Source organism: Anabrus simplex, chromosome 1, assembly GCF_040414725.1.
Source record: "Anabrus simplex isolate iqAnaSimp1 chromosome 1, ASM4041472v1, whole genome shotgun sequence".
Lineage (NCBI taxonomy): Eukaryota > Metazoa > Arthropoda > Insecta > Orthoptera > Tettigoniidae > Anabrus > Anabrus simplex.
In genome coordinates this window covers 768,975,957-768,990,813 of record NC_090265.1, presented here as the reverse complement: position 1 = coordinate 768,990,813, position 14,857 = coordinate 768,975,957, and positions in this window count along the sequence as shown.

The following is a 14,857-nucleotide window of genomic DNA, read 5'->3' as shown; positions in this document are numbered from 1 at the left end:
TTCTAACTCACATTCATTCGATCATCCAGTCATACAAGTTATTCAGCTGCATTCAGCAGGTTGTCTCGGCAAGCAGTCTTAAATTTAAGTAATGAGGTTGAATTTCTGACACTGACAGGCAGGGAATTCCAAAGTCTAGAATCCGTCACAACAAAGAGGAGGATCGGTGAACAGGAATAAAAAGGTAGGAACCAGAGCGGGTGTTACTGCTGTGAAAGGAGGACAAATACTTAAGCTGGGATGTATAGTATGTATCTTCAGAGAGCAGTTTGTATATCTGTATCAGTATGTGGTACGTTCGTCGTTTGTCAGGTTTCAGCCATGAAATAGTGTGATAGTATGGGGTGACGTATGTATCATAACTCAGACTGTACATAAATGTAAGGCAACAATTAAGCGCTCGCTTTAAGTTCCGAAGTCTGCTCTTTTGTTGTGTCTACGAGAATGACGTCACAGTAGTCGAGGACGGAAGCACTAGTGTTTGTAGGAGTTACACTCGCACATTAAAGGTAAAATGTCGCTGTTTCTTTTAACCGAATTAAGTATCGAAAATATCTTTTTACACACATTCTTAATATATTCAGACCAATTTAAAGTTTCGTTCATTGTCACTCCAAGATTTCTCACAGTTTGGCTGAATGGAATAACTCTACCATTCAGTATAACTGGAGGAATAGTTTCGTATCGTAGTGTGGTCAACAATTTTTGAGAGCCAATAATGATTGCTTGTGTCATGGAGGGGTTAGGGATGAGGGAATTTTTCAAGGAGTAAGCATTAAGTCGCTGAAGGTGAGCACTGATGCCTGTTATGCCATGAGGCAAATCAGATGTCTTACTGTGACAGTATATTTGTAAGTCGTCCGCAGAAAGATGGTAGCTACAAGTCTTTAAATTAGATGAAATGTCGTTTATGTACAAAATAAAGAAAAAAGGGCCTAAAACACTACCCTGCGGCGTGCCTTCCTTCCTGGTTAGCCAGTGAGAGGTTTGATCGAGTGTTATAATTCGTTGCGTGCGATTTTTGAGGTACGATTAAAAGAAATTAATAGTTCCTTGATCAAAGTAGTAAGATTGCATCTTGTTTAATAGAGCCTGGATGTTTATAGTGTCAAATGCGCTACTGAAATCGAGGAGAGTAAGTATTGCCACCAGTCTTTGGTCCATTGCGTGTCGTATGTCCTCAGTCACTTTGAGCAGGGCAGTTGCTGTGCTGTGTCCCTTCTTGAAGCCAGATTGCAATGGGTCTAGGAGAGAATGGTTGTTTAAGTATTCCAATACCTGCTCATGAATCAGACGCTCGAGTGCTTTGGAAATCGCAGGTAAAATAGAAATTAGTCTGTAGTCGGATGGTTGGGAGGGGTCAGGTTTCTTAGGCACAGGGATAACATTGGCTAGTTTCCATAGTGAAGGAAAGGTTCCGGCCAGTCGTTAAAAATGTGGGTAATAATTGGTAAAACAGCACCAATAATGTTGTGTAAGAAAGTTATAAGGATATCATCCACTCCTCTGGCTTTTGATTTGATAGAATTTAACTTTTTTAGCAGTAACGGGGTGGAATGTAAAATGTTGTTGGTCAAGTAAAGGGTTCATAACGGAGTTGGGTACTGAGTTTGGGGAATATAGTGCATTAGGTGGTGTTCTTTCTTTAGTAAAAAGCTCATTTAACTTATCGAGTGGTATATCTGGAACATGAGGTTGTTGCTGAGGTTTCCCTATGCCTAAGGAACGAAGCGTGTTCCAAGCACTGCTAGAATTCATGTTTGCAGTCATGTTTTTACAAGTAAGTATTTTTACGGTTTCTAACGAACTGTTTAACTCTATTTCTAAGGACCCGATAATTTTCGAAGTCGCTTTGGCCACGAGTTCATTTAAAGCGTCGGTAAAGTGCATCGTGGTGGGTCATCATGTTCTTAATTTCATGATTTAGCCAAGGACAAATTGGGGAGTAACTTTTATCTGCCGCCAAGGGGTGTGTTTTTCATACAGAGTGATTAAAGAGAGTTAAACTTGTCTACTTTCGCTTGATGATGATTAGATTAAAAGGTGACAAGAAGGATGTTGTTCTAATACAAGCCAACACTAGGATGAAGGAGCAGAAGAGTACTATGAAAAGATTTAAGAACGTATGGTAAAGGAGAAGGGAAGTGGCTGCATTATTGTAATGGGGGATTGTAATGCAGTGGTTGGTGAAGGAAGAAAAGAAGAAGTAGTTGGAAAGTTCGGACTGGGTACAAGGAACAACAGGGGTGAAATGTTGGTTAATTTCTGCAGAGAAAACTCACTTGTGATTGGGAGCACTTTGTTCGAACATCACAAGAGACGGCATTACACGTGGACATTCAGGTTGAATGGTGACAGGTATCAAATTGATTATATCATGATACAGAATTGGTAAAGAAATGGTCTAAAGAATGCAAAAGCATACCCCGGAGCAGATATAGGTTCAGACCACAACTTGATGCTGGGAGATTTGCACGTGCGGTTGAAAAAGTGAGAAAGAGTAAACCAAGAGAAAAATTTGACCTAGAAATTCTAAAGAAAAAAAGGTAAATACAAGGAGCTGGAAGACATACTTATGTCAAAATGGAATAGAGGCTCTAACCTGTACGTTCCGACGTCCCACATAATATGTGAACATCAGCTGTGAGCTAATTTCTCGTGGGTTTTGTTGCGTAGCGACCGCAATCCTCGTCTGTGGACCTGGTAGTTCACCTTACTGTAGTACTCACAACTGTCAGGTTTAAATTTAAATAGCGGTCTGCGGGAAGGTGGCTTCCTCCCATCATGCTGAAAGTAAGTAAATATTGCCCAGTAAATAACTGAGGATCTTGCTAAGCTGATTTTTGTCAGTGTGTTGTAGCATCTGTAGAGTCTACGAATTAACTCAGTTTATCAATATAGTTAAGTGGTACTGATATTTATCGCACAATATTATGGTCCTCATACGCGTACCTAGGTTCAGTGGTATATTATTTTTATAGGTTTTGTATGGGAGCGATAAGTAATAGAATCACAATTACCGAAAGATATTACAGGAAATACGTTATTTTATGGCAAAATAACTTACTTTATGTTTATTCCTTCTTTACAGACGGAATATTCTTGATGGAAGAGATATATGAGCTTTTCTGGATGAAAATGATGCGGATCTGTCCGAGGGCGAGCTTGACGAATTAAAAATTACCGATGTTACTAACTTTGGCTCATCTTCTGTGTACGATAATGATGACGGTGATGTTAATGAAGGTGAAAGTCTTGGAAAGGAGTGTGTCATAAATAGAAAATGATGTGCGTGGCAACAAGGAAGACGAACGAAACAGACAAACTCGCTCTATGTCCAGGTTTCACAACCGTATGTCAGTACAGGGAGAACACTCTGGTCAAAGACTATCTTCTTTAAGTGGGTTGGATGTTGGATTTGAAGGCTGAAGAATTTCTTCCGTAGGCTTGCCATCCTGTTTTAATACGTCGAAAGATTTCCGGTCTTAAGTCCCCTTTCATGTTTACAAGCTGACCAAGATAGATATACTCTTTGACCTGTTCTAGTGTGGAGTTTCTCACGTGCAGCTTTCCTGCTGGGGCCCATTTGTTGAGCATTACTTTGGTTTTAGAAAGGTTCATGGATAGTCCCACTTTTTGACAGGCTGAGACAAGATCTTGTATTAGAGTTTGTGGTTCATCGATGTCATTGGACAAAAGTGTAATGCCGTCTGCAAACCTTAAATTGTTCACCCTTTTTCGAATGATTTTGATTCCTGTACCCTGCCAGTTGATTTTTGACATGGCCATTTCTAATACTGCTGGGAACAGCTTGGGAGATATGGAGTCGCCTTGATTTACACCTCTTTGAATGGGAAAATCCGTGGTTGGCACACTGACGTTCACGAAGGCTGAAGAGGTTTCGTAGATATCCTGGAGTACTCTTATATAGGCAGCATCGACGTCGTGTTCGGTTAAGGCTTGCATAACAGCAGCGTGGCTCACCGAGTCAAAAGCCTTTTCAAAGTCCACAAAGGCTAGACAGAGCGGCATTTGATATTCATTACTTCAGCTGATAACTTCACGAAGGGTAAGTATGTGGTCGATTGTTCCAAAACCTCAGCGGAAATCTGCTTGTTCAATTGGCTGGGCAAAATCAAGCGTTGAACTGATTCGATTTGTCAGTACCTTGCTGAAAACCTTGTGTAGGACAGAGAGCAAGCTAATAGAACGATAGTTTCTGATGTCATGTATGTTCCCTTTTTTGTGCAGGAAAATTATCATTGCTCTATTCCAAGACGGAGGGATGAATGCATTGCGTAGACAAGACGTGAATATTTTTGCCAAGTGGCTTAAAGTTTCATCATCAGCAAGTTTGAGAACGCTAACTGAAGGTTATCGCTACCTGTGACTGATTCCTTTTTCATACTGTTTATAGCATGTCTGACCTCAGATGGGAGAACTTCCGGAACTTGGGAAATATTGGATAAGTCAGATAAAGACAGGTTATCGTCAACCTTTTCGCACAAGTTGCTATAAAAGTTTCTGATGAACTCAGAAAGTTGTTCCTTATCAGTAATTCGGCCGTTGTCCCTATCTAATGCAATTAATTGCTTCTTGACGATCTGTAGCTTCCTTTTAGCAGACTTTAAACTTGTTTTTTCGGATAAGCAAGTTCTTAGGAGTATCCTCATTGAATTTCTTTAAGTCGATTTTAATTCTCTTCCTTACGGTTTTGCACAGCTGTTTCTGGCATTATCACACCGAGTAATGAGTAGAATGACTTGTGTAATGAGAAATTGTTAAATAATATACATACAGTATTTAGTTTCTATGTATGCACCGAGTTCCTATGTTATGGTGAGAGTGTTTTAAAATAGATTTAGGTTATTGTACGTTAGTAATACAGTGTTTCCATGTATGATAGTGTTTTAAAATAGGTTTCGGTTTATTCAAGAAATTAAAGTACATAATTGGAATAGTAAACTCGTGCCCTCGTCCCGAGGTGGCGCAGCTCTTTTCAGGCACACCCCCAATGGAGGTGAGCTGCATGCACCATTTCAACCACTTACCAGCCCTCCTGCCATTCTTAAATTTCTGACAGTACCGGGAATCGTACGCGGGCCTCCGAGGGCGGCAGCTAATTGTGCTAACCGTTACGCTACGGAGGCGGACATAATTGAAATGAAAACGCATATTGTTTTAAAAAACCTACCTACTAAATCAAGAGAAGTGTAATCCATAATGTGTTAACAAAGACCTGAGGTCTACATATGAGGACCCTCAGTTATGCCCCTTAGGCGCATTACGAAGAAAAATTTTATTGCAGGGTTTGCTTACTAGTGACCTATATTATCAGAGATGGCATATATAAAAATTCCATTTCCGGAGTATTCAGTCCGGGAATGAAGAGGTTAATGAAGAAAGTTCAAATGAGACATGGAAGCGGATGAGAGAAAACCTCACAGATTCTGCAGAAGTAGTGGTTGGGAAAAGGACATCTGCAAGAATAAGGAAAGAAAGGGTCACAAATGCAATGCTGAGCAAGATGGAGGAAAGAAGGAAATGGAAGAATGTAGGATCAGAGGAAGGTAAACGAATGTATAGAAAACTGAACAACGAATCAAAGAGAGAAATAGATCATGCAAGAAAGACGTGGATGAAAGAGATATGTGAGGAAATAGAGAAACAAGAAAAGGAAGGGAAATATGAAATGATGTATAAACTAGCTTCAGAACAGGTATTTGAAGGGAGGAAAAGCAGGACCAGTACGGAAATAGAAAGAAATGATGGCACATTGGTGTATAAATCTGAAGAAGTAAGGTACAGTTGGAAGGAGTATGTAGAGTGCCTGTATGAGTGTGATCAAAGAACAGATGATATAGAAATAGAAGCTGAGACAAGAGTAATACAAGACGAAAAAGGATACAGCATTTTGGAAGGGGAGGTAGAAAAAGTTCTGAAAGAAATGAAGAATCGCAAAGCAAGTGGGATTGATGGATTACCGATAGAGCTTTTTGAGACTTTTGGAAATAAAGGTGTAAAAGAGCTAACACATCTCTGTAATAAGATATATGAAAGCGGCGAATGGCTAGATTATTTTCTTTCAGTAGTAATGGTACCGATTGAAAAGAAAAAGAATTCAAAGAAATGTGAAGAACCATCAGTCTGATCACACATGCAGCCAAAGTATTACTGATAATACTGAACAGAAGACTTCATGGAAGACTAGACAACTGTATCTCTGAGGAACAGTATGGCTTCATGAGAGGTAAAGGAACAAGTGATGCAATTGGACTATTAAGAACATTAGGTGAGAGATACATTGAAAGAGGAAGAGAAATATATGCTGTGTTCATTGACCTGGAAAGAGCTTTTGACAGAGTACAGTGGAGAACGTTAATGGAGATTCTAAGCAGGAACGGAGTCGACTGGAAGGAGAGAAGGCTGGTTAAGAATCTGTATCTACAGCAGAAGATAAGAGTGCAGATAGGCAATGAGGTGACAGAGGAAACCACAATTGGAAGGGAGTAAGACAAGGCTGCTGTCTCTCCCCGTACTTTTTAACATGTATTTGGAAGAGATTATCCAGAAATGCATGAATGGAAAAAAAAGGAGTGAAAGTTGGTGCTAGGAGAATAGAATGTATTCGATTTGCTGATGCCATGGTCCTACTGGCAGAGAGTGAACGAGCTATGATGGCGATGGTAACAGATCTAAATGCTGTCTGTGAAGAATTTGGAATGAGAATTAATAAGAAAAAGACAAAATGTATGATGATAAGCACAAGAAAAGTGAAGACAACCATAAAGTTAAGGCAGGAAATAACAGAACATGTGGATGCTTTCAAATACTTTGGAAGAGTAATAACAGAGGACATGGGGTGCAGTCGAGAGGTGAAAACTCGTATTGCGATTGCGAAAGAAGCATTTAATAAGAAGAATAGACTATTTTTGTGGGGGCATGGATAGAGACTTGAGGAAGCGATTTGTGAAGTACTTTGTATGAAGCGTGGCAGTGTATGGAACTGAGACACGCACATTGAGAAAAGAAAACGAAAGAAGACTGAAAGCATTTGAGATGTGGATTTGGAGGAGAATGGAAAGTATAAAATGGATAGAAAAAGTATAAAATGAAGAAGTCTTGAGAAGAGTTGGGGAAGAGAGAAATATATTAAAAGCATTCAAGAAGAGAAAGCACAGTTGGATTGGTCATTGGATGAGGAGATATTACTTGCTTGTAGATGATATAGAAGGAACAGTAAATGGAAAAAAACAAAGAGGACGGAGAAGATATCAGATGCTGGACAGTATCAGGATAGAATGCAAGTATGAGGAAACAAAGAGGGTGGCAAGAGACCAGTGGCGGTTTCTGGTATAGCGCAATGGAGCAATGCACCTCCAGTTTATATCAAATTGTACTCAGCTACTTAATTTTCACGATTCCCTTGTCATTCTCAAAGCTCGTGCTAAGCCCATCTGTCCGTAATATACTCGTACTGGCTCTTAATTCATGTGAGCTGCGCATAGTCTGTGGCTGGAGACTCGTCTGGAATGAACCCCCATACAAGGCTGCATCTCCGTCCGTACTTAGGCGAAGGGACCAGTGAGGTGCGGGGGGAAGTCTGTCAGCATTAAAGCAAGACCTGGATATCGCAGAAAAGAATATCCGTGTGTAGGCATGCGCAGTATGCCACTCTCTCTCAAGTCTGTCGCAAGTCGTGTTGTTGGGGTAAGAAAACTGTAATAGTATGTGCCTGCCATCTGTTGCCCTTACAGGAATTTAACCAGGCAGCAGAGAATAGTGCACATAATTAGCGCTAGTGTTGAACAGCATCATTACTACCAAAAGTCATATTAAATTGCCAAATTCCAATTGATACCTTGTCCCAAATATATCAATACTTACTAAACATCTATTCATTTGCCTTCTTTGGAATAATTACTTTTTTGGAGAGAAACATAGCTTAAAAATCATTGAGGCAAAGAGTAGCGGGAAGGTAATACCAATGAAAACGCTAATTGACCAGCTCACACTAGTTCTTAAAATTAAGTTACCAACATTGTGAAAAGTGCGAACATTCATTCCTATAGTTTCCTCGTGTTTTTCAAGTGTGAAACTAGTGTTTGTAAACGTTTGTACTTAGCAATTATCATAATTCGTAACATTATTGTACGCTGTGCAAGCGTGTGAGTGTTTTTTTGCACCGTTGTGCCGTTCTGAAACTTAATTTTTAGGATATAAAGAAGTTACAATCTTTTGTCCGTGTGCGTGTGTGTTTTTGTGCGTTGTAGTTACGTCCACAATCTTTGTGCCCCGGAAAGGTAAGGAGCTACATAATGAGTTTGAACAGTGTCCAGATACTTAAGAAGACAAACTTTTCTTGTCTCTCTCTTGAGCGAAAACTTGAGATTAAGAATGCCGGGCGCCCAATGCCTGATCTTGTTATAACGAAGCAGACTAAAAGTAAAAGTAAAGAAATCGTGCGTAAATTCAGAATGGATATATACAAAAGAACCGAGTGGATCTGTGGGTGCGAAGTTACTAACAGGTTGTTTTGTTTTCCGTGTTTATGCTTCGTGAGTGATGAAAGCGAAGGGACTTGGACCAAAGTCGGAGTAGTAGATTTAGGACATTTGTCCCAAAAAATAAAGAAACACGAAAGTTCTAAATCTCATATGCTTGCCCAGTTAGAATTCGATCTTCTGGGAAAACACGATATCCGGCAGCAACTTGATTGTGCTTACAGGCAGTCTGTCGAAAGACACAACGATCAAGTACGGAAAAATCGTTATGTGCTGTCAAAAATTATCGACTGTGTAAAGTTCTGTGGCGCGTTTGAGTTGGCATTGCGCGGGCATGACGAAACAAGTGAATCCTCGAATCCTGGCATATTCCGAGGCCTCGTTAATTTTAGTTCTGAAATTGACGTTGCATTAAAGGACCATCTGTCCAAAGCTACTGTTTTCAAAGGCACCTCGAAAGACATTCAGAATGAACTGCTTTCGTGCATGTTTGAAATCTGTCGCGAGAAAATAAAGAAAGAAATCACAACTGCGCCCTTCATTTCGGTAATCGCAGACGAGACCACCGATATATCAACTACAGCACAATTAGTTATTGTACTGCGCTACATTCTTCCCAACGGTAAGCCAGTTGAAAGATTTTGGGGTTTCCTCTCACCCGCTAGTCATGATGCTAAGACAATAGCAGAGTGTTTAAAATCTTCTTTGAGCGATGTTGTTGATAGCCCAGATAAGTTAGTTTCACAAAGTTACGATGGGGCGAATGTAATGAGTGGTCGCCATTCAGGAGTGCAAGCTCTCATCAGGGAAGATTTTAAGCATGCACATTATGTTCACTGTTACGCCCATTCTTTGAACTTAGTCATGGCACAAGCGACAAGCCAGAATACGGATGTCCGTATATTTTTTGCAGATTTAAGTGAAATCCCCAGCTTCTTTAATAACTCCCCGCAGCGATCAGGTGTATTGACCGAAATAGTTGGTAGAAGAGTACCTCATGCTTCAAACACAAGGTGGAATTTTAAATCAAGGACCGTTGAAGTAGTTTACGAGAACAGAGATGCCCTCATCGAATGCCTTGATCAACTGGAAACTACCTCTCGACAGCCTAACACCATATCGCAAGCAAGAGGTTTGCGTTTAAAATTGGAGCACCCGTTATTTCAGTTCTGGTTGGCTGTTTTCCATCAGATAATGCCTCATGTGGACATTTTATACAGTCAGCTACAAAAGCGAAATTCAGATCCGTTGGAAGTCAAAGGCGCACTTTCAGGTTTCGAGGCTGCTATAAAAATGGTTCGGGAAAATAAAATTGACCACATCGCTGACGAACATGATATACTGCCCCCGCCAGTGAAGGTATCACGAGGGCCGCTGCGTACCTCGAAACGAGTTGCGGCAAAAGAAGTTTGTGACACAGTCATTCTTCAAGCAAAGGAACGGTTTCAATTCACAAACCACCTTCTTGCAGCAAACTTGTTTCAAGCTGAAAATTTCGGCAGCTTTGAGAAGCAGTTTCCCCACTCACTTCTGTACAAAGCGTGTGAGGCCTACCCATTTCTCGACAAACCGAAACTGAGAACCGAACTTGAAATATTATACATGAGAAATGATTTTCGAACTGTTTCTGGGGCTACGACTTTGTTGCAGTTTCTTTTAGAAAATAAGTTGCAGAGTGTCTTTGGTGAAAGCATAAAACTTTTAAATATAGTTATTACTATTCCCATGACGACATCTGAAGCAGAAAGGTGCTTCTCAACCCTGAAAAGAATAAAGACTTTCTTGCGCAGCACAATGACCGAGGATAGACTTAATGCTCTTGCTATGCTGTCAATTGAAAAGGACTTGGTTCGAGACTCTGTGGACTTCAACGAAGCAGTTATAGATAAATTTGCATCCCTCAAGGAGCGCAGGATGGATTTTTTGTATAAGCTGTCTACATAGGGTAAGTCGATTGTGAAACATTTCTAATTTTGCATGTGGTAAATATCGGCATGTATTGTCTGCTTCTCTCGTATTCGATCACATTTTCAAAACTTCTATCATCTTATTTTGGGAGGTTACGGCCCACGACGGGAGAGGTGGAGGGGGGGGGTGCAATTTTTTTTCTTCTGTTGAACCCCCAGTGACGAAAGTCACGCGCCGCCACTGCAAGAGACAGGATTGCGTGGAGAGCTGCCATGTGAAGGCCTGCCATATGTCAAAACACTGATGATGATGATGATGATGATGATGATTGTAAAACCAACAGATCTCTTCAATCTATTTTCTAAGAAGCGTGCAAAGTTGGATTTTAGACTGTAAACAGAACATACCATTTGCTTTAAAACTGTTGACCTTGATCGTATTGTTCTGTATTTTAGTGTAAGATTTTGTAATTTACTGCAATCTGAATATCAACATAATTGACCTGTATCAGTGTCCTTATAATGACATTCCCGCATTCGCGCACCATTGCGGGTTAGGGTAAGCCTTTACCTGCAGTTATTGGAGAAATCATGTAATGTAATCATGTAAGTTGACTGAACTTAGAGACCTATCAATGTCTCATGATTCACCGGCACCTTCGTTGTGTTGTATCATCATTTTGTAACGATAACCCCCGCCCCCATTGTCCCCAAGTATAATGTAGCTGGTTAAAGCCTGCTCTTATACATGCGAAGACATCGCGAAAAAGTGCGAATTCACGAATTGAACAATATCGAGAACATGGGTTTTGTGTAAGTGCTAATAACGTTGTGCTTTGTAAATACTGCCACACAAGAATTGAATGGAAAAGGCGTAATGCTTGTGACAAGCACATTAAAATCAAGGGTCTAGGGTTGGGCAGACCGGAACATTCACTTGTTCCGCAACATTAGGAGCTTGAGGCGGAGTGTTTCGGTACAGAGTGCCGGGACACCGGACGCAGGACTGTAACTGCGTCCTAGAGAGAACTTCGAGAGGCAACAGGACATGCTCCGCTTCAGTTGGAATGTGCCTGAACCGAACGTGCTGTGTCAAGGCCGCACTAGATAGATTACTTGGCCTTGGCTGTGTCTGCCTGTCGATACCGGCTGTGTGCCGCCCTGTGCTGGAGTGTCAACATTTTTTCATCCTGTTATATCCTTAATTCCAAAGCGACGTCCCATATTTTCTTGGGCCTAAAAGTTTCCTTAAAGTCCAAATTAATTTTTAACGTCAATCCCCGAGAAAGTGTTGAGGGAAATTTTGGAGATATTGAAGAAAGTAAATGGAAGTTGAGAGGGAAGGAATTCGAAGTGCAGAGAGCATAACAGCACGAAATTACATCAATGTTTTCATCCAGTTATATTTTTAATTCCAAAGCGACGACCCATATTTTTCTTGGGCTTAAAAGTTTCTTTAAAGTCCAAATTAATTTTTAACGTCAATCCCCGATAAAGTGTTGAGGGAAATTTTCGAGATATTGAAGAAAGTAAATGGAAGTTGAGAGGGAAGGAATTCGAAGTGCAGAGAGCATAACAGCACGAAAGTACATCAATGTTTTCATCCCGTTATATTTTTAATTCCAAAGCGACGACCCATATTTTTCTTGGTTTTAAAAGTTTCCTTAAAGTCCAAATTAATTTTTAACGTCAATCCCCGAGAAAGTGTTAAGGGAAATTTTCGAGATATTAATTACTCACTAATTACTCACAATACAGGCCAATACATTCAACTGGTGAAAATATTCTTGAATAGGTTACTTTTAAACACCTGCACTGCCATTGTAACCGTGTTATGTGTATTTTATATTGATCAGAAAACGCTTAACCTAAAAGCAGCTTTTAAACGTGATTATTGGGCGCGAATTTCAGTGTTCCGACTGTTCGTTCACGTTCCCTGCAGCTTTATGCTGGACCATGGCCATAACTACACACAGGCACACACCACACAGCACGTTCCGTACAGGCACATTCCCACTGGCGCGGAGCATGTAATGTTGCCTCTCGAAGTTCTCTCTACACTAGAGCTGGGAACGGTAGGAGCGGAGCGGAGCAGTTGTTTTCGCTCGTCCTCCGGAGACCTCCGGTAGTCCTCCGATTGAATTCACGGGCGGAAAATTCAAATGCTTTAATGCGGGCAATGTAGTAACGGTGATCTTAGGAGGAATTACAATTTAAATTTCATTACTAATTCCACAGATGCATGTGTTCCCCCACGTTTGTCATTCAAATGCTGTAGTCGTTTCAAGATCGCCACATTATTTGTTACGCTATGAACAACAGATTTTGATCTGCTGACATTCAGTTTGCAATAGGTGCAGGTGGATAGAATACTGTAGATTGAATATTGGCACATATTATCCCATTGCAAATGCATTTACAATATTATTAATAGTAAAACAGTTTAAGCAATAAGTATATTCCAGTGCATGTAAACATGTATTATATACGATGCTCTTACATTGTGTTATACGTGTAGCTCATTTATTAGAGAAGAGTACGTCCGGCTCCATGACTAAATGGTTACCGTGCTGGCCTTTGGTCACAGGGGTCCCAGGTTCGATTCCCGGCAGGATCGGGAATTTTAATTGGTTAATTTCGCTGGTACTGGAGCTGGGTGTATGTGTCGTCTTCATAATCATTTCATCCTCATCACGACGCGCAGGTCGCCTAAGGTATCAAATCAAAAGACCTGCATCTGGTGAGCCGAACTTGTCCTCGGACACTCCCGGCACTAAAAGCCATACGCCATTTCATTTTATAATGACGAACTGATTGGTATTGGTTATATGCTGTACCGGGCTGAGTAGTTCAGACGGTAGAGCTGTGGCCTTCTGAGCTCAAGTCTGCGGTTTCAGTTCCGACTTTGCTCGGCGGTACTTGAAGATGCTGACATACGAGAGTCGCATGTCGGCAGGTGTACCGGCACATGAAAGAACTCCTGTGGGACAAAATACCGGCACCTTAACGTGGCAGAAAACCACAGACGTAGTTATGGGAGTACAATAATAATAATAATAATAATAATAATAATAATAATAATAATAATCTTTCTATCAATTTACCCTCCAGGGTTGGGTGTTCCCTTGTTCGCAGAGAGGATCCCACCTATACCGCCTCAAGGTCAGTGTCCTGGAGCGTGAGACTTTCGGTCGGGGATACTTTTTTGTTTTGTTTTACGTCGCACCGACACAGATAGGTCTTATGGCGACGATGGGATAGGGAAGGTCTGGGAGTGGGAAGGAAGCGCCCGTGGCCTTAACTAAGGTACATCCCCAGCATATGCCTGGTGTGAAAATGGGAAAGCACGGAAAACCAACTTCAGGGCTGCCGACAGTGGAATTCGAACCCACTATCTCCCGGTTGAAAGTGGGGTCGGACCCCACTGTCGGCAGCTCTGAAAATGGTTGTACGTCGTTTTCCATTTTCACGTCTAGAAATTGCCCTCCTTAGTCGTTCCTATCACATCGTCGCCATAAGACGGCATGGCGTAAAGCAAATTGTTACAAAAGTAATCGACAAATGAAACACGAACGATAAATGACAATGTGTATATTTCATATATTCGCCTTCGTCATACGTATAAATCAGTATTTACCATGTCGCTACCACATCCGCTGCGCACCACGGATGGAACGGCAAGGGAGCACACATTCAATACTGTTCCTCCGTCCTCCGCTCGCCGACCGAACCACCGATTGGTTTCCAAGCAACAGTTTACTACCAAAGAATACCGGAGGGAGCGCTGCACTCGCACTACCGATTGCAATCATAGGAGCAACTGCTGCGTTCCCAGCTCTACGTCCAATGACGAACTGATGCAATCTCAGATGAAACTGTGGAACATGACATAGCTAAGACGAAGACAGACTGCCTAGAGTAGAGGTGGGGACGGAGCGAGTAATACCGATGAGTAATCCGGTTGTAGCGGTAGAGCGCAACACCGATCCCCTCCGCTTACAACTGCGAGTACTCGCGGAGGACCTAAGCACAGTGTAGCGCACAACACACGTACGAAAGTACCTGTATTCAATCTGTGTGTTTCGAATGTACGTATATATTTCCTACGCTTCTTATGTTTTGTAGATAATGTAAAATCTGTTAGATTATATTTGTGGTGTTAGTGTGATATCTAAACATATTCGTAGATAGTAGTTATATTTTAGAACATTTAAAGAAATTTTTACAGAACGTTGTTCCACAAATGCCACGAAAACCTTCGGATGCCTGGCAGTTTTTTGACATCACTGATAATAGGAAACACGCATGTGGCCGCACATACGCGACGGGTGGTGGCACATCAAATATAATATAATATAATATAATATATAATGATATAATAACTGTATTTATAGAAGCATTCTACTGAGAGCTGTTTGGCATTGGGACGTGTAGTAGTATGTTGTC